Source organism: Sander lucioperca, chromosome 13 (assembly GCF_008315115.2).
Source record: "Sander lucioperca isolate FBNREF2018 chromosome 13, SLUC_FBN_1.2, whole genome shotgun sequence".
NCBI lineage: Eukaryota > Metazoa > Chordata > Actinopteri > Perciformes > Percidae > Sander > Sander lucioperca.
Genome location: NC_050185.1, coordinates 28,012,741 through 28,034,316, shown reverse-complemented (window position 1 = coordinate 28,034,316; position 21,576 = coordinate 28,012,741). Strand labels below are relative to the sequence as shown.

The 21,576-nt window shown below is 43.3% G+C and overlaps 1 long non-coding RNA gene across 1 annotated transcript; it reads left to right on the top strand.

Annotated features, from left to right (window-relative positions):
- Positions 1-1,207: 1,207 nt before the first annotated feature.
- LOC118493012 lies at positions 1,208-20,498 on the top strand. Its single transcript, XR_004894942.1, has 3 exons — positions 1,208-1,390; positions 18,321-18,326; positions 20,489-20,498. It is a non-coding gene; the product is annotated as an uncharacterized LOC118493012 (long non-coding RNA).
- Positions 20,499-21,576: the final 1,078 nt, after the last annotated feature.

Sequence of the window (21,576 nt, the reverse complement as noted above, 5' to 3'; positions counted from 1 at the left end):
CGTGTTTTACAGGATCCAGTATTCTTCAGAACACCGAGAAATAAATCCACTTTGTCCAGATGTGGAAGTATTTTGCACAAGCGCTTGCGCGCTCCCTGCAGCAATGTGGTTGCAACGGAAGACAAGAGTTTTTGGGTGCTCAGGCTATTTATGGCTCAGGTCCCCTGACCTGGCTCCATGCTGTTTTATGGTCCCAGGAGCCAATGGGAGATCAGAGTTCTCGGACCTGTGGCCATTTTGTGCAGTAATGCTTACATGTGACTTGCAGGCTGTTGCTGGAAAATGGGTGGTGAACCCTCTTTTCTGAGGAGACATGGATTGGAATTTTCCATGTAGGCCTCCTCCATTTCCCACGGTCCCGGCTTAAGCAAAAAGGTGACAGAGCCTTTTCTGTTGCTGGCCCTCAACTGTGGAACCGACTGCCACCTGACATCAGACGTGCCCCTTCAATTGTGATATTCAAAGCTAGGCTCAAAACTCACCTTTTTACATTGGCCTTCCCGGCATCTTAATTGTCTTATCCTGCTATGCCTGTAATTAAGTGTTTGTCTTTTGATGCTGTTTTACCTAAATCACTGATTTGTAGGTGTATTTTATTTTATTTTATTACCCTGTGGCTAATGCGCTATGTACAGCACTTTGGTCAGCGCAAGCTGTTTTTTAAATGTATATCTTCTTTTTATCTATAGAAATAAACTTTACTTACTTACTTTGTCTCAGGCCCATTGTCTCTGAGCACGTTAGCCGGAAATCCTTTGTGTGAAAAAGATTGTTTAACCCACTACTGGATGGTTTCAACAACGGATATATTTTGAAAAAATTTAAAATCTGGTAGAATGCCATCAGAATAGAAACCAAAATAGCAAATCGTGCCTGCTGACAATATTCAGAAAACTTAGTCTTAAATTCTCAAAGAGTAACATGTTGACACCATAATAATACCAGCAGCAGAGCAAAACACCAACCTTGTACTAACCACCGCATCAACAAAATCTGTGTGAAAGAAGTGTGTAATCAAAATAATATCTTAGGCCATGTTCACACTTGGCATCTTTTTTTACAAGAAAACGTTGACTAGGGCGCTTTTGTAGTAGAAAAAAGAAAAGCTGGCAGCGTTTTGGTTCCAAAAAGCAGCCGAGAGCATCTTTTGTTGCTATAACAACAGCTACTGCTACCATATGCTAGAGCGGTGCTAACGTTAGATAAAACAAAGTGGTGGAGTGAGCTAGAGAAAGAACAGAGAGAGAGAGAGCGGTGCTAACGTTACATAAAACAAAGTGAGTTCCCTGTACAGGGAGCAACCGGTCATATCTTATAACTCGCTGTGCTTCGACTCCATTTTTTCTTGTTGTTATGGAAACGACAGGTCTGGCAAGTCCGCTTGTCATTGGTCAGCTGTCAGAAAAGTACTCAACGTAGGGCGTTTTTTTTCAGAATAGTTTAACTTTTTTCAACTTCAAAAAGGCGCCCTGAGCTGCAAAAAAGAAGTCGGCGGTGGCGTTTAAAAAAGCGCTCACGACTTTTTGGAAAACACGGTTTACTCCATAGGATTATAATTATAAACAGATGCTGGCATCTTAAAAAAAGACACCAAGTGTGAACAAAGCCTTAGTGATTATTTTCAAATGTTCAATAAAAAGTTCCATGAAATTATTCAATAAACAAGAAGGCAAAATGCCCTCTTCAAAAGCTAATTCCTTACTCTGACACACACAAATACACGCTCACTCTGGCACACACTCATTTTCATATTCACCACCTGCAGTCTTTGTATAGAAGCGGCGGACCTAATCTCTGCCACATACTGTTGGGTGTAACACGGCATGAAAGATGCATGCACGACATTTTGAAGAGGTTACTCCCCACGAGGGAATGACTTTCACTCTGTGTAGTTCGGATTGTCCCGTGGTTCTTTTTTAAAAAGTAGTAGAATTCTCTCTGCAGGGCTGCAGACAGTGAATGTGAAGCGAAGGTTGTTCTGGTCCTGAGTGCTGTTTTAAAAAGAAGTGAGTTCTATCAGCCAAGCTCTGCTTTTACCGTAGGGGGAAGGTTATTTTGTGGTTTCAACTATAGGTTTTTGCTGAGTAATGAAGGTCATTCTGTATCTTCTCTGGGAAACGGCACAGAGCTTTATCTCTGAATTGCAAATGGGGAATGACTGCGGAATTAAGGTCACCCTGTGGGTCCATAATAATGTGCTGTAATGTTAAAATGAATTGAGTACTTTCCCCCAATGAGCTAATCTGCTTGGTGGTTGAATTGAAACTAGAAAATATCTAAATCAGTCCAAATATATCTCTATGCCAGTGACGACAGCTGACAGGAAGAGAACTTGGGTTTTGAACAGTTTTTAGCTGTGTCTTTAGCATCACAGCACAAGACTGTAGAAATACATGATGGGAATCACCAGAGCCCGTCTACGGAGAGCCTGTTCACTCCCTATTAAGCTCCATTGTACCGAATTTGGTTGCAGTTCCACTGGGGGTGATCGCGGGCGAGTGCAAAATGAATGGGAGTCTATGGAGCCAAACGGCTAAATTTGTCTCTTTGGCCTGATTGTCGTTTGTGTCCTGATAGAAATTTCAGACTTGATTGTAGTTTTTTCAAGTTCAACGTGGATTATAGGTCGAAAGTTGAATGAACGAGTACTTATGTCCTTTCGATTTCTTACAGGTTCAGTCGTTGTTGCCCATAACACGCTAGCATTCTGCTAATGAATGCTGATTGGTCAATGAAGGACTGATTATGACCATAGATCCCGCTTGATGGCATCCGAAGCAGAACCAGAATAGACGGGCTCTGCCAAAACTCTTTCTAGCACGTGTATTAACAGGGAGAGCCTAGCCTGTCAGCTGTGCTGTCGATGCCTCGAGAGAAAAAAGGAAGTGACTCAGAGCTCGCCGTAAAGCAGAATCTCTAGCCATACGATGTGTATGACGTCATTGACATTTTAAAAGGCTTTTAGAACAAAAAAGCGACTTTAAAAAAATCGAACAGTGTGTATTTTCTTAGCCTCCCCTTTCGAATGCAACATTCAAATTACTAGACAAAAAATTATATTCTGAGAAAAGTGGATTTTGAGGGGTATAGCTCCATAGACCTCCATTCATTCTGCACTTGCCCGTGAGAGCCCTCATATGGAACCAGAGTGGAACTTATTAGACTTCTCTGGAATCACTTACAGCACTGGGGCCTGCTTTACAAATGCAAATAATTGGTACTCACAAATTGACACGTTTGCATGCCCTACAGTGTTTATGAAAGGTCATGCATGGGTTACAAGTATGGCAATCGTTTTGATTTGAAATGTTTTAGTTTCAAATGGCAGCTTGCAAACTTGATGCAATGATTGGTGTCACATGGTTCACTCTGATGAATATTAACAAAGTCGTTAGGACATGAAGACCCAGTCATAAACTGGACAAACTGCAACAATAAGGCATCACTGTTGTTTCATTGTGGACTTTGATTACCTGAGATATTTTAAGACCATTGGAATTACAGATGAGCGTGTCACAGAGGGCTGCAAAAGTTGGGAGTATCTATATTTTACTGTGTGTGTTGGCATAGCTACCCCGCCGCCTGCTATTATATGTTGATTGCATTGTCATCTTGTTGTTGTGCCGTTTTATCTTGTAGCGTGATAAGTGTTTACAAGATGTCTACAATGGAAATAAGCCTTTGGGCTTTATTGCGTTTAATGCTGATGTACTGCAGGGTTTCCCCCATTTTATCAGAATACAGCATAGAAACTCTGCTTAGAAATATAGGAGATATTGGATAAGATAGAACAACACGATATAATTCTGCTAAATAAAACATCACAAAATATCACATCACATAAAAAAATCACATTCATTATAAATGTCATTTGTGTTAACATTAAACAAATAGTATATCCAAATACAATACACATTTTGCTCAGTCTGGCACTTTAAAAAACAACAATTCCAGTGCTAATTCCATGGTATCAGAATTCAGATAGTCACCATAGATACATGAATTGGTCATGTGACAAGGGCTGGGGAGATTGGGAGAACAGGCAGCCAAGTGACAGTACTCTGAGAATGGAATGGAAATCACAATTGTCAAATTGAAGGCACTCTAGACAATGGATCTGTATAAGACAGATTTCATAGGGCTCCTTAAGTCAGTGCTAAAAGCTAACTGGAGATTTGAAAATATGACTATACCTCTAAGTTTCCAACCGAGCCGCCCCAATGTAACTAGTTCTACAACGTCTTAAAAATACACCCAAAAATTTAAAAAGTTAAAAAATTAAAAGTTACAGTGCAGTGCAAGAAATGAACAATTGCTTAATATGAGATAATATAAGAAAAGTGTTCAGCCTTGATTTAAAAGAACTGAGATTTGCAGCGGACCGGCTGCAGGAGAGATCCCTTCTCCGCTGACAACTTTCCCTGTTCTGTGCCAAACTGCAGTCTAAAAGGTCAGCCGAAGGTAATTTGAGGTTCCAGCAGTTTGAGTCGGACAAATCATGATTCTGCATTCAGATTTAGTATTGTAGAGAGACAGACTTGAAACAATCAGAGCTCACCCTTTAGGGCAACCCATTTTTCTCTAAAGCATAAAGGTTTCAATATGCAAATGTTGAAACGTGCGTTAAAAGTACTTTGTGTAGAATAGACACAATCACTGTGACGTCGCGCTAACGCAAAAATCACTTCCAGGTAGACAACTGGCCATTGATTTGAATTGCGGAGATACGTGAAATCAGCAAACTTGTTTATTTCCAGCCGCAACTGTAACTTTTAAAAGGGAGCGTGCCTATGTTCCCACAGCCCTATGTTCCCACATTTCTAAGACATTTTCTTTCACTGAAAATTAGGCCCTATGTTCCCACAGCCCTATGTTATTCTATGTTCCCACATTTCCTTTTTCATAAATTTGTATCAGATTTTATTCCCCTTTCTCCCAATTTGGTAGCCAATTACACCCAACATATTATCCAGTAGCAATGGACTACAGATGGAATCTAACCCTAACCCTAACATAGGGCTTAATTTTAAGAAAAATCTTAGAAATGTGGGAACATAGAGCTGTGGGAACATAGGCTCTAATTTTCAGTGAAAAAACTTTTCGTAGAAATGTGGGAACATAGGGCTGTGGGAACATAGGGCTAACCCCCTTTTGAAGATATGGAGGTCCGTCCTATCTTACTATGTTTCTGCTGTGCTTATTTTCTGTGCTGTGTTGCTTTGCTAGAGTCTTTGATACATCAGTAAATAGCGTTACTAACAGCGACATCTCACCGCCGGTCGGACTGAATGTTAGGCCGGTTACACAATGCCTGCGTGGCGTGAGCGTGGCGTTTCTGTTGCGTGTCAGCTGCGTGGCGGCTGCGTGGATTTTTCTATGTCTTTACACACCAGAAATGTGTCTGACGCGGTGCTGCTGCTGCTAGCCTTGTCTGTACACATATATGTTTCCCATTGATAAAATGAAATACCATGTTAAACATAAATATATACTGATTTGACAGCAAAGACACCGTCGGCAGTATTGACGGCAAAATAGGTTATAGAATATTTCGTTCTGTATTGACAGGTGCAATATTACCGGCAATTTCCACTGGATGCGGAACATCTGCGGAACGTCTCCGGAACATCGACGGAGTCATTAGGTTTCCATTAAAGTCAATGTGTGTATTTCCACTGACTACGAAACGTCTGCGTCCCTACTCCGTCCCAGTTCTGTCAGTCCGCAGCCCTCCGGAGCAGATACGCAGAGCTTCTATTTTTAACGGACGACGGAGAGCTCCGCAGCAATTCAGCACAATTCAGATTGTGCGGGACAGGAAGTCAAGCACAGAAACAAAATAAAACATCCGGTTACTTTTCAAAATAAAATACACCGTGCTCACGGCGGGTCATATTTTCCTGCACTACACCTTGAAAACACAGCACAGAGTTGTTTCCCCTCTACTCCTCTGGATGGAAACAAATGTTGTTGGTTTTGTGGTTCTGTTTATAGAAACTACATTGTGTTATATCGCGCGAACATACGTGAACTCGCGAGATCTCGTGGTCGGCTGACCGCAGCCGTTACGCAACAAATCCGGACCTGGTGGGTATTGACGGACGGCGGAGCACGTAGCCGTTCCGCAGCGGAGCCGGTCCGCAGACGTTCCGCATCCTGTGGAAATCCAGGGTTAGCGTGTCGCGTGTAAAATAGACGTCGGTCCTATTTCTAGCATTTCGGCGCGGCTCAAGCCAGTGCTAATACCACTGAGCCAAACTCAGTGGTATTAACTAAAAAGACACTGTGGCAGACAGCAGTGTTAGTCTGAATTGGGTCTGCACCAATTTCCTCTGGGGTTGTTCAATTATGTTACAATGATGACGGAAATTAATCTCAAAAAGAGTTTCAGTTATGAAAAACACACTAAAAAGGCTGATACGGGCAGGTTACTGTGGATCCACCAATCACAGGAAATGAGGAAACTGAATGCTCAGCAGTACATTGCTTTGTTAAATGAAAGTTAAATGAGCCTTTTTACATGGTAGCTAACATCAGCCAGAATTTAGCAGCCACTTAAATCCTGCAATCAGGTGACCTTGAAAAGATGCGTCCATTCCATTATAGCAATGACCAACAGACATACACTCTCACTCATAGATCTCTCTATGATGGTTCAATTAAAGTAATGCTCTCTGGCGTAATGTTCTGCCTCTACTATATTGCAAAAATGAAACAATAAAACAAGAATAATGTTTTTTTTTGCGGCAGACAAGCAAATCTTTTGCTTGGCTGTAAACCGCCTCAGCTCGGCCAAGTACTTGACAGCGAATCTGTAGCTTGAAAGCCAAAGTAAACATAAAACTCTAAAAACAGATCCCACTGGCTTGTTGAAGGACGGTACCCTTGCTCCACATTTTTTGCCAAAGTCCCACATTTTTAATGCAAGCCTGCAGAACTGCAGCTGAACTTCCGCTTAACCCTCAGATGCGATTAGGAAAATCAAGACCGGACTTCTTTAAGATGCCATAAAGTTTATGGTCACGACTGAGCTGGGAAAGATTTGTTTACTCTCTGTTCAATTGTACTGTATATATTGATCAACTGAAGGTAAAGGTTACGCCGCCTTCACATTGGCACAGTAAAATACGGCTGCGAAACGACCGGAAGTCATCGATTTCCTATGGAGATTCGCAGGCCGCATGCGAATGGGTCCGAACCGATGCGAACGAGTGCGGTGCGAAAAAAATGGTGTCTGTTGGTCATCCGGATGCGTTAAAAAAGTTGAACTCGTATGACAGGCAATGGACGGTTCCTATCCGACAATTCGAGCAGAAGTTAGCATTGTTATGGTACTGATAAACTAATCTGAATTCTTAACTTTTAATAAAATAAATAATCCTTTCATAACGATATGTTGTCATGTAATCGATTAATTTTGGAGTATGAGAAAAGTTCTTCCGTGCAGAAACAGTGCATAGGATACCTGCTATGGCTAAGTTGGTTAGCAACAGACATTGAACTATTGACATTATACCACTATATCTAATTTAACCGACCTGGCATATCAACACCCCGGTTCAACTTTTCTCCACGCAGCTGCCTTTCTGTTTATATCTCTATAGCCCTCAGATGAGAACAGCGGTGACACTCAGGTGACGGTTCATTTGTTTGACATTGAAAATCAGACCAGTCATTAAAACAATACAAACTATTTGGTGTATAAAAAAAGTTTAGGTAAGAAAAGGAAAAACAGGAAATATATATAAGAGAGAGACATGAAGCACATGATGGAAATATGTTGAAGAACTCTGCTCCATGTACTTCAACACCATTGAGTCTGTTAGTGAGTCAGTATGTCCAGGGCCTCTTTTTACAATTGCAGACTGAAGGACACATTGTTGAAGTGCCATGGAGTACTAATACAAGGGACATCTTTTCAATAAAAAGGAGTAGAACATCACTCTTTCCTTCTGTATTGTCACGGCAGAGCTTTGTTTGCCTGTACATATGAAACTCCAGACACTAGCGCTAGCCCGACAGGCTAAAGGAGAAGTGGAACGCCTACCTGTCACCTGTCTCCGTTGCCTCTTCGTCTTCCGACCAGCTCCTTCCTTGGACCGGTGTCAATTAGCCTCAATGCCCCGGTGACAGTTCATTTGTAGGCTTTTAGGGGTCAGCCCTATGTTCTCACAGCCCAATGGTCCCACAGCCCTATGTTCCCACATTTCTAATAATTTGTTTTTCACTGAAAATTAGGCCCTATGTTCCCACAGCCCTATGTTCCCACATTTCTAAGATTTTTCTTAAAATTAGGCTCTATGTTCCCACAGCCCTATGTTCCCATATTTCTAGGACATTTTCAAAATTAGGTCTTGTGTTCCTACATTTCCCTTCAAGGGTTAGGGTTAGGGTGGTTTAGGCGAACATAGGGCCTAATTTTGGAAAAAAAAATCTTAGAAATGTGGGAACATAGGGCTGGGGGAACATAGGCACGCTCCCGACTTTTAAGACACGGACATAACATTAACACAACTTGGTGGGGAAATATCACAACTAATCAGAAACATATCCTCTTTCCCTTACTCTCTGTCTGGGTCTGTTGGTCAAAAGTCTGACCGTTCCGCTCCTTCTGCTTCACGTCCGCTTTTTCAGCTACACACCCACCCCAGCCTGGCGGCCAATCAAAACCAATAATTGGAAGTTGCCGTGTGGTATCAATTACAAAATAAGAAGAAATCCTCTATTTGATTGTTTTCTTTGTTCAAAGGTATTCTGTTATGTGTTTTGTCTTATTGTTTTCTCATGTACTTGATCGCTAGTTTTATATAAATGTACATTTGTGATCATACTTTATTAGCGATCCATCAGCGTATAACCTTACCTTTTATAATGTATATCAATAAAAATTGTAGAAGGAGAAGAAATCCACACATGGTGTGACAATTGTTTCTGTATGTCATCCATAGCCCTGTAGCTCCTGGCTTTATAAAGCTCGTACATTCACTATTATCACTGTGACTGGCTGTTCATCATTTGTACAGTACAGCCGTGTAAAGACCTCACAGACTTGCATGGGGCTAATAATGTGAACAGTATCCATAGCAACAAGCATCATGATGTTCTAATGACTTATCTATAGTACCAGTATATAATATCCGACTGTATGGATATTCGTTTGTTGGTTATGTGTTCGATTTTCAATTTTGGGATTCGAATATTACATTTTTGTTTCGTTTTTCCTTCAATGCTGTGATAAAGTTGAGACAGATTCAACTTTTGGAGAAACACAACCCTAAGAAGCAGCCCTAAGAAGGATACTTACATGTTTTGAGCCTCCTGAATGGTTATTTTGACCTCTTTTTTGGGGAGTGGGTTTGTCTTTCATACTTTGTGAGGGGGACAAATCTACCTCTTCTAAATATTGGGGGGGGTGGGGGGGGGGGGAACATAATCCCTGTGTCCATCCCCGAAATCTAGTCCAGTCACATATTCTCTGGTAAATGTAACTGTAAAGGCTGCTAAACTTAACTGTCACATGACTGGCCGGCGGTCGCTGTAATTTTGTAGGATATCACACAAATTGTTTTCTCAATTTCACGTACAATATCATATCCGTTCATGAGAATGTGGACCTGGTGGGTTTGTTGGTCTGTCATACAAGACAACCTCTACCTGAAGTCAAACCACTGCTGAATTGGCTAATTAGCATGCATTAGTTAGTGCTACATCCGTAGCATTAGCTGGTTCCTTTACTGCTGACAAAAGAATTGCCACGGAAGATTGCAAATGTTCATGTCGAGGTAATTTGAATATGTCCTCAACTTGATTAAAATGTGTTCTTATTTGACCTTAATGGTGTCAATTGCCTGAACATATTAATTGTGCAGGCTAATGCAGTTTAAGTTTGTCAGCACATGAAAATGTTAGCTTCTGTGAACATTAGCTATTGCATCAGTCGCTCTTTCTAAAATCTAGTTGATGGTTGCATTTGTCCTCACAAAGGCTTTACTTCAGCCATTTTAAAACATATTAAAACTGTTTATTTAGACATCTCGAACAGTTTACCTTCAGGGATCCATTAACATGAACACATAAACGCATAAACACATGAAATTAACTCATTTTCTTGGCAATTTGGTCTAAATCTGTGTGTATTTTTGTGTATTATTCTATCAAAATTAATTAGACTGTTTTGTTTTGACATGTTGCAGTTTTAGATGCGTCATATAGGCATTTGCATAAATCAACCCAGTCTCACGGCAGTTCGTGAAATGGTCACATTATTTAATCTATTGATTGATCTATTGATAAACGGGACGTTTTTCTCGTTTTTTTTTCGTGGTAGCCAGCACGAAAATGTAAAGTAATGTATTTCAATGGGAAGCATATTTCGTGATCACAGCACGAATATGGTAGGGAGTAGTATGAAAAGCCGAAAATCCGCGTAGGGAGATTGGTCGGGGGGGTGGATGGGTCAAACAATACAGGACTTTCACCCAAGAGACCAGGGATTGCGTCCCGCGTGTGGCGTTTTGTTTCCCCGTTGTTTTCCTAATCAGAACCGTCCCGTTATTGTCGCGCGGCTGCCTCCCGGCATGCCGGCGTGTGAGGCGTCCTTTCATGGTTCCCATTTCGTGCTGGGCACCACGAAAAAAACAAGATAAACGTGTTGTTGTACACAAATCAATAGATTAAAAATAATGTGACAATTACACAAACTGCCGTGAGACCGGGTTGCAATGAAATCTAGGACTCTGGAGAGAAGCTTGTTGTTTACAGCTTCCATATCAATGCATAATGGTAGACACACAACGCAGTTTTGCTGATGCAATGCAGACCCAATCGCTGTCTGTTAATCACCTCTCCACTTTTACTTATTTCTCTCTTTAGTGGCTGGAGGTTGTGATTTGTCTCTCTGCTCAGGGTCTGCCTGGCTTATAGTTATCAGTCATTTATTCTCTAATCTCTCTGTCCAGGAGCAGCCTTGGTTTGGCTCCATATGGCAGAGGGCTGAGGTGGCAGCTGGCCCTTTATCACAGCACAGAACCTGGCCAGGTTAGACACTCTCACACACCAGGAAAACACACACACACACACACACAGCTTTAGCACCTGCACTCCTGCACGCCCTGGCCAGATTACACACTGTGTGACAAACACACACATTCAGGATAAAATGTACAAGAGACTAACATGCAGTGGGACATAAAACGCAGGTTGTGCAGGGCAAACAAGCATTAGTGCACAACATATTGGCATGAACACCCGTGGGGGAAGGTAGACACATGTACACGACACAGGCAGGCAAAAAGGAATTAGAAAACAATATTTCATGTTATATAAACACAATTTTGTGACAAATGTGTTAATTACTGAAAAATAAGCCAAGGGAGCACAAAATATAAGTGTGATCGAGAAAAGCCAGTATGAGAGAGCACACAGGGACAGAGTCGTACATTTTGACCACAGCATTCAGATTTTTACGCTCAGTTCAAAATCTGCCTTCACATTTTTCTGCATCTCTGTCATACTCCCCCTCCAACTCCAACAAAGGTTGCTTTCTGAAGAATGTACGGCTGTTGGAAGTCGAGTGTCTTCTGTGGTTGCTCCTTCTGTCATTTTGAGCAGCTCTGCATTGTTCATTCAGAGTTATGCCCTGCTCCCATTGTCTTGGTTAGAAGTCACATCCTTTGTCAGTTCTGTTTGCTGGAAATCCCACAAGGGAAACATATTTGGGCCACGGAATCTTTTTGAGACTTGAGTCTTCACCACAGAAATACAGCTTCTGTTGTTCATTATGCTTAAAATAGTGCGTTGCCAGACCCTCCTCCAAAGCGCGCTGAAGGAGAGTCTGGCTACTCCACACAGCATTCGGGGATGGGAGGTAATCGTGCTCTGGTTTAATGACATTTCTTTAGACCAATCAGAATCGTCATGGACGGTGCTAAACTCCGCACAGAGCTGCTGCAAAATAGTCATGCGAGAAAAAACTCAGATTGGTCAGATAGTCTAGCTAGCTGTCTCAATTTACCATGCAGATATCTGAGGAGCAGTTAACCATAGTCCTCATAAATCCACCAAATTTAAAATTACAACACAAAGAAAGCAGAAGGAAACGGAAAATACATGCAACCGGTGGAATTTCCTGCAGCACCGGAGGAATCCCGGAAGTGGAACGCGAAGGATATAGACTATGCGTATAATGACTTAATAACAAAATCTGCCTAAGAAGCACCTCACAAGCTCACTAAATATCATGTCATGTCTCATTTCTTTAATCTTTATACAAACTGAAGGGTAAAAAACGACAATTCGCCATGTTAAGGGGAGTTTTGTGCCCAACTATTTCTTGGCTGGAAGCAGTTGCCAGTTTCCCCACGTTTAAAACATTTGGGTTTCTAAACAGTTAACCCATGCTCTCTGGCACACATCAAGGTAGTTTAGCAGTTACAATGAGATAATTTCATATCGAACATTTAATATCTTTCTCACTTTTGGTGATTTTGACATTTTCAGAAAGAATTCCATGCTCCTTTTTGGGGTCTTTCAGCAACTTTGTGAAAGCCCACACAGGGTAATGGACTTACATATGCACGACTCGTTCACTGGTGACAAAAGTCCAACAGCTTATACACAAACTATCAAAAAACACAGGTGAAAGTACCGAAACACAGAAGCAGGGATTAAAAAGCAGAAGACAAAGAAGGGTCATGACACTCACTAGAAGTACACAGAGAAAAACTGTCTGGAACGGTGACACAAACGGTACAAGACGAACTGGCACAGGACTGAGGAAAGGGGCAGGTATATATACACAGACACAGGGGAGACGATTGGACACAGGTGCAGCACATTAGGGGAGGGGCAGTAATAATCACACATGACAGGAAGGCAGACAAAGACCAGGAAGTGAAGAGACTGGATATGAGACAAGACATTGAGTATTACAGGTTACGTCCCACGACGTTAAATTGCATCCACATTTCCTTCACTTGCTTCCCTTCCTTGTGTCTTAGTCTGTCCCACCGAGGAAGCATGGGAGAGACGAGAGGTAATCATGCAAGGAGAGAGGAAACACGGATATGTGTTTATAGAGGAATGAGACGTCCTTTCCTCTGAAGCGTCACGTGAATTCGTCAGCTGTTTTGGCGGAGTTAGCAACGGCTTTCAGCCGCACGGCTTCAGGGAAGGTTGCTCTCTGTATCCTCGCTCATAGCTCCTCAGAGATCCATCCTTGCTCCTCGGATCAGGAATAAGAGCTCAAAGGAGGGACAGAACGACTTCTGGTTCAAGCGAGGAGTTGTCAAATAAGAGACTTGGGAAGTAACCAAAATAAAACAGGAAGTGGCAAAAACATACAGAAATAAACATGAAACAAAAACATGACTTGATGAGCGGGAGGTAGACATGACACTTTGAAGCTTTCGTAGAAGGAGAACTGCACCTGATATTCATGCTTTTCATTGATCCATCTGACTGCTTTTAGAGGGGGATATAACTTTTATAGCCTAAGGGAAAGGCAAAGATGTGCAGATGCCTAAGCCTTCGGTATTTATGGAATGGACCACCGGAGGAAAATAGGGGAGGGTCATCTCTTTTATTCTTTGTTGAGGGGAGGGTCACCCAAAATTTTTTAGTCTAGGGGGGGGGTCACACAACTTTTGTATTCATGAAACAGCAAAATTTCAAAGTGGCTTGTTTGGTGCATATTTTTCCATGTAGCTCTCAGTCTCGGCCCCCTCTACCAGATGGGTCTGACCCATGAGTTTGCTGGGGGGGGCAGAGGGAGCACTGCTCCCCTGGTGGCTGAAACGGGTAATTGCATTGTTTAAAAAATGAGTGGAATAATTATGTTTGGCATGACAAGACATTTTATAATTATTTTAAATAACACAAAACAACTAAATGGTGGTAGGTAATACATCAGATTTCATATACTGCTTTAGTAACAAAAATATTACCTGGCTGACGATGGGAGCAGCAGGACACAAAAAACGAAACTTTCTGTTGCACTAGTCTGGACATCTTGCCGTGCCAACGTTGCAATAAAAGTTTCCTAAATGCCATGTATATAAATGTGATGTCAGCTTACTAATTGATTGCGGGTTTTGTGTAGATTTGGACTTTTATACGTCTATTCCACTTTGTTTAAACGGTGAAGTGGAGAGGCCTCGTTCACCTGTTTGGAGCTGGCTGGTGAATGTGACGCTTGTATCGGCCTTGCTGGATACACCGTGACCATTTTTGTGGATCTACTGGTCGCTGTGGATTACTTTTTTTTCGTGTCATTGGATTATGGCAAAATACGGATTTTTTCTTAACGTTTTATGGTGTGATTGCACTTCGTTTCTGCATTTGGATAGGCATCTCAACAGACTGTAGGTCGAACACTGATTGTTCACCGTTACATTTTAGTTGAATTTAAGTGTCGGGGCATTCCGCCACCGTCTGTCTATTGTGTTCCAAGACAGTCGTGCCGCAATTGGATTTCATAAGGGCGAATTGTTAAATTGTTACAATGTCATTTAAAATCTGCTTTAAAAAATAAACATATATGTTTTGGATAATGTTCAGCTTCGGCAGCATTACCTATATAGCTAAAATATACAATGACCGAGGAAGCCTAGTGACGAGTCCATAGCAACCAGTTTGTGTGTTGAATTAATTACCCAGTGTGCTTTGCTGAATGGTCTCAATGTTTTATTGTTTTATTTCAGGTGAATACTAGTTTACTAGAGGAGTAACTTAGTATTTGAAGTAATGCAGGAAGTGTGCATTTAGTTTCCATGCTTATTGTGTTTCCACAACAATGTTAGTGAGTAAATCTACTGAAATGGCCACCACACCATAACAGAGGAGTGGGATGTGTAAGATGAGAAGGCAGAGGTTAAATCATGTAAGTCATAGTGGTAAAAAAATAAAGGGCATCTGCACATCTTTGCAAAGTGCTAACCAGTACAGAAGGCATCCCTAAATTGATGGGGAGGGTCATGCCTCTATTCACAATCATTTTGGAGGGTCAAGTCTAATTTTACTAAAGTTCCCAAAACTCCTCCGGTGGCACTTTATATGAATAACGAACAGACCCTAATAATAAAAAATTTGTATGGCCGTGAACGTTTTAACACCCATGTAGACACACGCGAAAGCTCATGACAGCAGGTGAAAGACATGCATATCCTCCTTCAGAGGCTGACATGAATATTTCCTCCAAGGCGTCGGCTAGTATTTATAATCAATCGAGCGTGGTCCAGTCTTGTCACGCTGACTGCTCTGTGTAATGGATGGGGCAGATGCTGAATCATCCAGCGGTCTAATGTATTATCAATTACTTGATTTCTGCCCACTCTTGGCCGGATGCATTGATATAGTGTGGGTCGACAGTGAAAGCTCCATTGTCCAAACTGTCAATAGAGCTCAGCTAGAAGCCAAACTGGCATTGCTAATCCATGAAATGTTTGGGATGAGTTAGGACTGAAGACACACTGTGTAAGGGCAGCTCATTAATCAGTCCCAATAATCTACTGTATTATCAATAACTTGATTGCTGACTGGCCTGAGCCAAATCTATTAATACAGCAGTGAGTTTCTTATCTGATGTGTAATGATGTGTGTGTGTGTGTGTGTGTGTGTGTGTGTGTGTGTGTGTGTGTGTGTGTGTGTGTGAAGTAACATGTAACATGAGTAGTCCATAACCCCAAAATTCCATCAGGCGCGGATGTGCTGCGCTCCGGTTTTTGTCCTGTTGTCCGCTGTGCATCATACCCCACCGTGAGTGTCTCACAAGTCGAGAGTTCAGCTCGGCCGATTCTCAGATTTTGTTGTTTTGGTCATTTTTTCCTGGATATTTGTCCTTCTACCATAAAAGTACGTAAGTAGTCCATTGATATGGTGCAATGATATAGTGTGGGTTGACAGTGAAAGCTCCATTGTCCAAACTGTCAATAGAGCTCAGCTAGAGGCCAAACTGGCATTGCTAATCCATGAAATGTTTGGGATGAGTTAGGACTGAAAACACACTGTGTAAGGGCAGCTCATTAATCAGTCCCAATAATCTACTGTATTATCAATAACTTGATTGCTGACTGGCCTGAGCCAAATCTATTAATACAGCAGTGAGTGTCTTATCTAATGTGTAATGATGTGTGTGTATGTGTGTGTGTGTGTGTGTGTGTGTGTGTGTGTTAAAGGGTGTACACAGGGCGTGTGTGATGCGTCAGTGCAGTAGTACTGGGATAGTAGTGCCTGTAGTTTAGCAGTTTAGTAGTTATTGCATGCTGCATGCTGCTTCTGCTTGCTACATTCTGCTTACAGCTACTGTCACCGACTAGCCCTTGTGCAAGGGTCAAAAAGAGGAGCCGAGTGCGTAAGTCTCCTCCTGTCGGTACACAGCCTCTCCACCGCCAAGACTCCTACAGTGCCTCCTCGCGGCCACACACGGTAACTGGGCCCTAGCGGACCCAGGCTGAACTGTAGGGGATCTTGGAGCAGCAGTGGGCCCCAGAGGCGTGGTGTGCAGGCCCACCAAGCAGTGGACACGCCCTGGCACCCGCCAACCACTGCCCCAACTATGGGTAAATAGTCCCACTGCCTTGTGGGGTAGCCTATAGAGGCAAAGGCTAAGGGAGCACACCCTGAAAAAAAAAGACAAAAGACCTCAACGGCGGAACAGGCGGAGGATGATGGCTGACTTAGGTGGAGCATCACAACGGCTGGGAAGGTGGATGAAGGCTGCAGCAGGGATGGGTCTCCAGTCGTACTGGACTCCATGCTACTGGACCCTGACCCAGACCTGCCAAGGATTGTGTGGTGGCTGTCTGTGCACCAGCCTCCCCACGTTAAACAACGGCACGTACAGGCGTCCTCCACAAGGGAAATCCACCCTACCACCCCGGATAAAGTCCTATGGCGACCAGCAAGTGGCAACGGGGGCAGGTTTGTGTAGTCTGGAAGTCCCTAGTCATGAGCTGGCACATTTAGGCGATGGGTGTCAGAGTCAGTCGCTGGGCTCTTGGAACGAGGCAGAAGAGCTCTTCGGCAGCTACACCCATGACTAAGCAGCCCTATTTAGGATCTGCTCTGCTTACCCCACATGGGGAAGGGGCTAGAAAAGGTGCCTTGAAAATAGCCTGCCTCATACCTCTCGACTGGATTACCGCGTCCAGAGGGAACACCTCATTTGCGGTCAGAAACAAAAGAAATTTAAATTTAAATTTAATTTTGGAGCCTGGAATGTGTGCACTCTGATGGACAGCACCTCCAGTGACAGACCTGAGAGACGAACCGCCATCATTGCCAGAGAACTGCAGAGATGCCGGATTGATATAGCTGCTCTCTCTGAAACCCGACGGGCAGGTGAAGGGCAGCTGAAGGAGGAGAAAGGTGGCTACACTTTCTTCTGGAAAGGAAAGCCAGCCGATGAGGCTAGAAACCATGGAGTTGGACTTGCCATCAAAAACCAGCTTGTCAACCACGTCTCCGAACTTCCTGTGGGGATCAGTGAGCGCCTCATGACCATCCGTCTGGTGTTGGCCAACAACCAGACAGCGACAGTAATCAGCGCCTATGCCCCTACCCTAGACTCCGACGTGGAGGAAAAAGAAGCCTTCTACGCCTGCCTGGAAGAAACCCTGTCAAAAATCCCCAGGGAGGACAAGATCATACTCCTTGGAGACTTCAATGCTAGGGTAGGCCGGGACCAACACCTCTGGAAGGGCACTATTGGCAAGGAGGGCATCGGTAACATCAACTCCAATGGAGTGCTGCTTTTGAGTAAGTGCGCTCAGCACAACCTCGTCATCACCAACACTCTCTATCGACAGAAAAATAAATTCAAGGTATCTTGGAGGCACCCTCGCTCCAAGCAATGGCACCTCATTGACTATGTAATTGTAAGAGCAAGGGACCGCTGTGATGTGAACATCACAAGGGCCATGATAGACTCTGACAACTGCTGGACAGACCACCGCCTCATCCGATCCACAATGGCCATCAAACTTAAAAAGAGGAGGAGGATTCAGAAGAAGCAGACCCGGCGAAGACTGAACCTAGACAGCCTGAATGAAACTGCCACCCAGCAGTTACTTCAGGACTCTCTCGAGGAAAGTCTTCAGCAAGAATATCCTGATAACATCGAAGAGCACTGGGGCCTTCTCAAATCCACCATCTATGACTCATGCGAATCCACCCTTGGGTATCAGTCCAGGAAACATCAGGACTGGTTTGATGAAAATGACACCGAGATAGAACAACTTATCTCTAGAAAACGAAAAGCCTTCAGAGTGTGGCAAAATGATATAACATGTGAAGCCAAAAGGGCAGCACACTCCAGAGCCAAGGCTGACGTTCAGAGATTGATGAGGGAGCTCAAGAACAACTGGTGGACAGAAAAGTCTTTAAAACTCCAGAAACTGGCAGATTCAGGTGACACCAGAGGTTTTTTCAATGCCACTAAGGCTGTCTATGGCCCTAGCCACCGCGGCTTAAATCCCCTGCGCTCAAAAGATGGACAGACTCTTCATAAAGACAATGACTCCATCAACCCACGTTGGAAGGAGCACTTTCAGGAACTTCTGAACCGTGACAACTCAGCTGAACCAAACATCGCCGACCATATCCCGCAGAGTCCAATCAAAGGAGACATGGGGGAACCTCCTACCCTAACTGAGGTTCACAATGCCATCAGGAATCTCAGGAACAACAAGGCCGCTGGTCCTGATGGGATCCCCACGGAGATCTTAAATGAAGGAGGACCAAGGCTCTGGCACCATATTCACAATCTACTCATCAAGGTCTGGGAAAGGGAAGAGCTCCCCTCAGAGCTCCGGGATGCCCAAATTGTTACCATATTCAAGAAAGGGGACAAGGCTGAGTGTGGAAACTACAGGGGCATCTCGCTCTTGTCAACAACAGGCAAAATCCTTGCTCGTGTCCTCGCCAACCACCTGCTACCACTATCTGAGGAGGTACTCCCTGAATCACAGTGCGGCTTCCGCCCATCTAGGGGAACAACTGACATGATCTTTTCTGCTCGCCAACTACAACAAAAGTGTCGGGAACAAGGACTGCCTCTGTACATGGCCTTTATAGACTTGACAAAGGCCTTTGACTCCGTGGATCGTCAGGCACTGTGGAGCATACTATCAAAGTATGGGTGTCATGACAAATACATCCGTGTACTGAGGCTACTGCATGACGGCATGTGCTCAACAGCCACAGTGCTCAACAGTGGCTTTGAATCTGAGCCCTTTATTGTAGAAACTGGGGTCAAACAGGGATGTATCATTGCTCCCACCCTATTTGCCATCTTCATTGCAGCCATACTCCACCTTACTGGTCAAGAGTTGCCACAGGGGATCCCAATCCTTTACAGGACTGACGGCAGGCTATTCAACCTTAACAGGTTCAAAGCCAAGAGCAAGGTCAGAAATACCACCATCATGGAGCTGCAATACGCCGATGATAACGCAATTGTAGCACGCTCCCCTGAAGACCTCCAGGGCATCCTAAATGCCTTTGCCAAGGCATACAGAGCCCTGGGTTTGGCCTTGAACATCAAGAAAATGCAGGTTCTGTATCAACCACCACCCAACCAGCCATCACTCCAGCCCATCATCAGAGTGGATAACACCACTCTGGAAAGCGTGGAACACTTCCCCTACCTTGGCAGCATTCTCTCTTCCAAGGCCGATATAGACTCTGAGGTTAACCATCCCAACCCTGCTGTATGGAGCAGAATCCTGGACCATCTACAGCAGACACCTAAGAGCCCTGGAACTATTCCATCAAAGAGCCTTAAGAAAAATCTTGAGGATCAACTGGGAAGATAGACGTACAAACTCCAGCATTCTGGAGGAAACGAATATGCCCAGCATCACTACCATCATAATGCAGTACCAGCTCCGATGGACAGGACATGTCATCCGCATGCCCAACAACCGTCTCCCAAAGCAGATCCTGTACTCCCAGCTAATAGAAGGACAGCGAGCCCCTGGTGGGCCAAAGAAACGCTTTAAGGACAATATTAAGACCAGATGTCCGGCGACTGAGAGAATCTAGCGTTGAACAGGGACCACTGGAAAAAAGCTGTGCAGGAAGGTGCAGCACACCACAAAATAGTACTCTGCCGTGCCGCAGAGGCAAAGCGGCAACACCGCAAGGACAAACAGAGACAGGCTCCACCACCACACACCACCTCAACTTTCCAATGCCCACATTGTAGCAGAATCTGTGGATCACGGATCGGCCTTTACAGCCACCTGAGGATCCACAAATAAGACAACCCGACAGAGAGGACAGTCATACTCGTTTCGAGTGACCGCCGAAGGAGTGTGTGTGTGTGTGTGTGAAGTAACATGTAACATGAGTATAGTCCATAACCCCAAAATTCCATCAGGTGCGGATGTGCCATACTCTTGTTTTTGTCCTGTTGTCTGATTCTCAGATTTTGTTGTTTTGGTCATTTTTTCTGGATATTTGTCCTTCTACCATAAAAGTGTGTAAGTAGTCCACATAGGCAAATGGTTTATTCCATTTAGTTTCCAAAAAGTTTTGTGGCTTCAGTTAAAAAAGTTATTTTATTAAAATAGTGTAGTGATTGGAAGATGATTCTCCACTCGCATATGAAGGTCACTGGAAGAACTAGTTAAGGCAGCAAACTGTATATCTTTTTCTGCCATTTCATATGGAAACGATTTCTTTGCTTAGCTTTCATGATGAAAAATCACAAAGGCAAAAGAAAAAAAGATGGAATGGATAAAAATAAAAACATTTATGAATTAATTTTGAACATATCTATCTGCGCCTATCAATGTGATTTCATGCAGATGAGGATCTGAAGCTGTTAAATGCAAAAAAAAACTGCAGATACCGTGAGTTATTCAAAGCTTCAATCAGGAGGAGAAATTGGACTTAAAGTGCTCATATTATGCTTTTTGGCTTTTCCCCTTTCCTTTATTGTGTTATATATCTTTTTTGTGCATGTACTAGGCTTCCAAAGTGAAAAAGCCCAAACTCCACCCCAAAGGGACTTACCATCTCCAACAGAAAACACTGTTCACAAACTGCTCCAAACAGCTCTATTGTAGTCCAGCCTTTACTTCAGAGACAAACGTGGTCACTTTGTAACACCCGTTATAATGCTCACCTAGCTGCCTCACTCTGTAGCTAAAACAGAGAGCTCAACACACAGGGTGAAAAGAGGAGCTGCAGCAATTTGCAGTACATGAGCACTTTAACTTTAGTCGGCATTTGGAGGAAAAAAGGAAGAACAAATGGCGTGAAATGTTACCAAAGTGAGCTAATACACATCTGAGGAATTGAATGGCTGACCAACTAAAATCACCATCCTTTAGGCCTGCCATAACTATTAATGTAAATGGTATTGATCAATTTCAAATGCACCAGTTTTTGATTCAATCAGCTAGACTGTAGCTGCATTTCTCACAACTGAACCTCATAGATTATATATGACATATTATATATTAGTTTTACTCTCTATAAATGTCATCTTTTTCTCTCCGAGCCTGTGAGCTCATCGCTGTCAGTTTCATCCACGCACCGAGGGGTCCGCATCATGTGCACTGCCGCCTATCA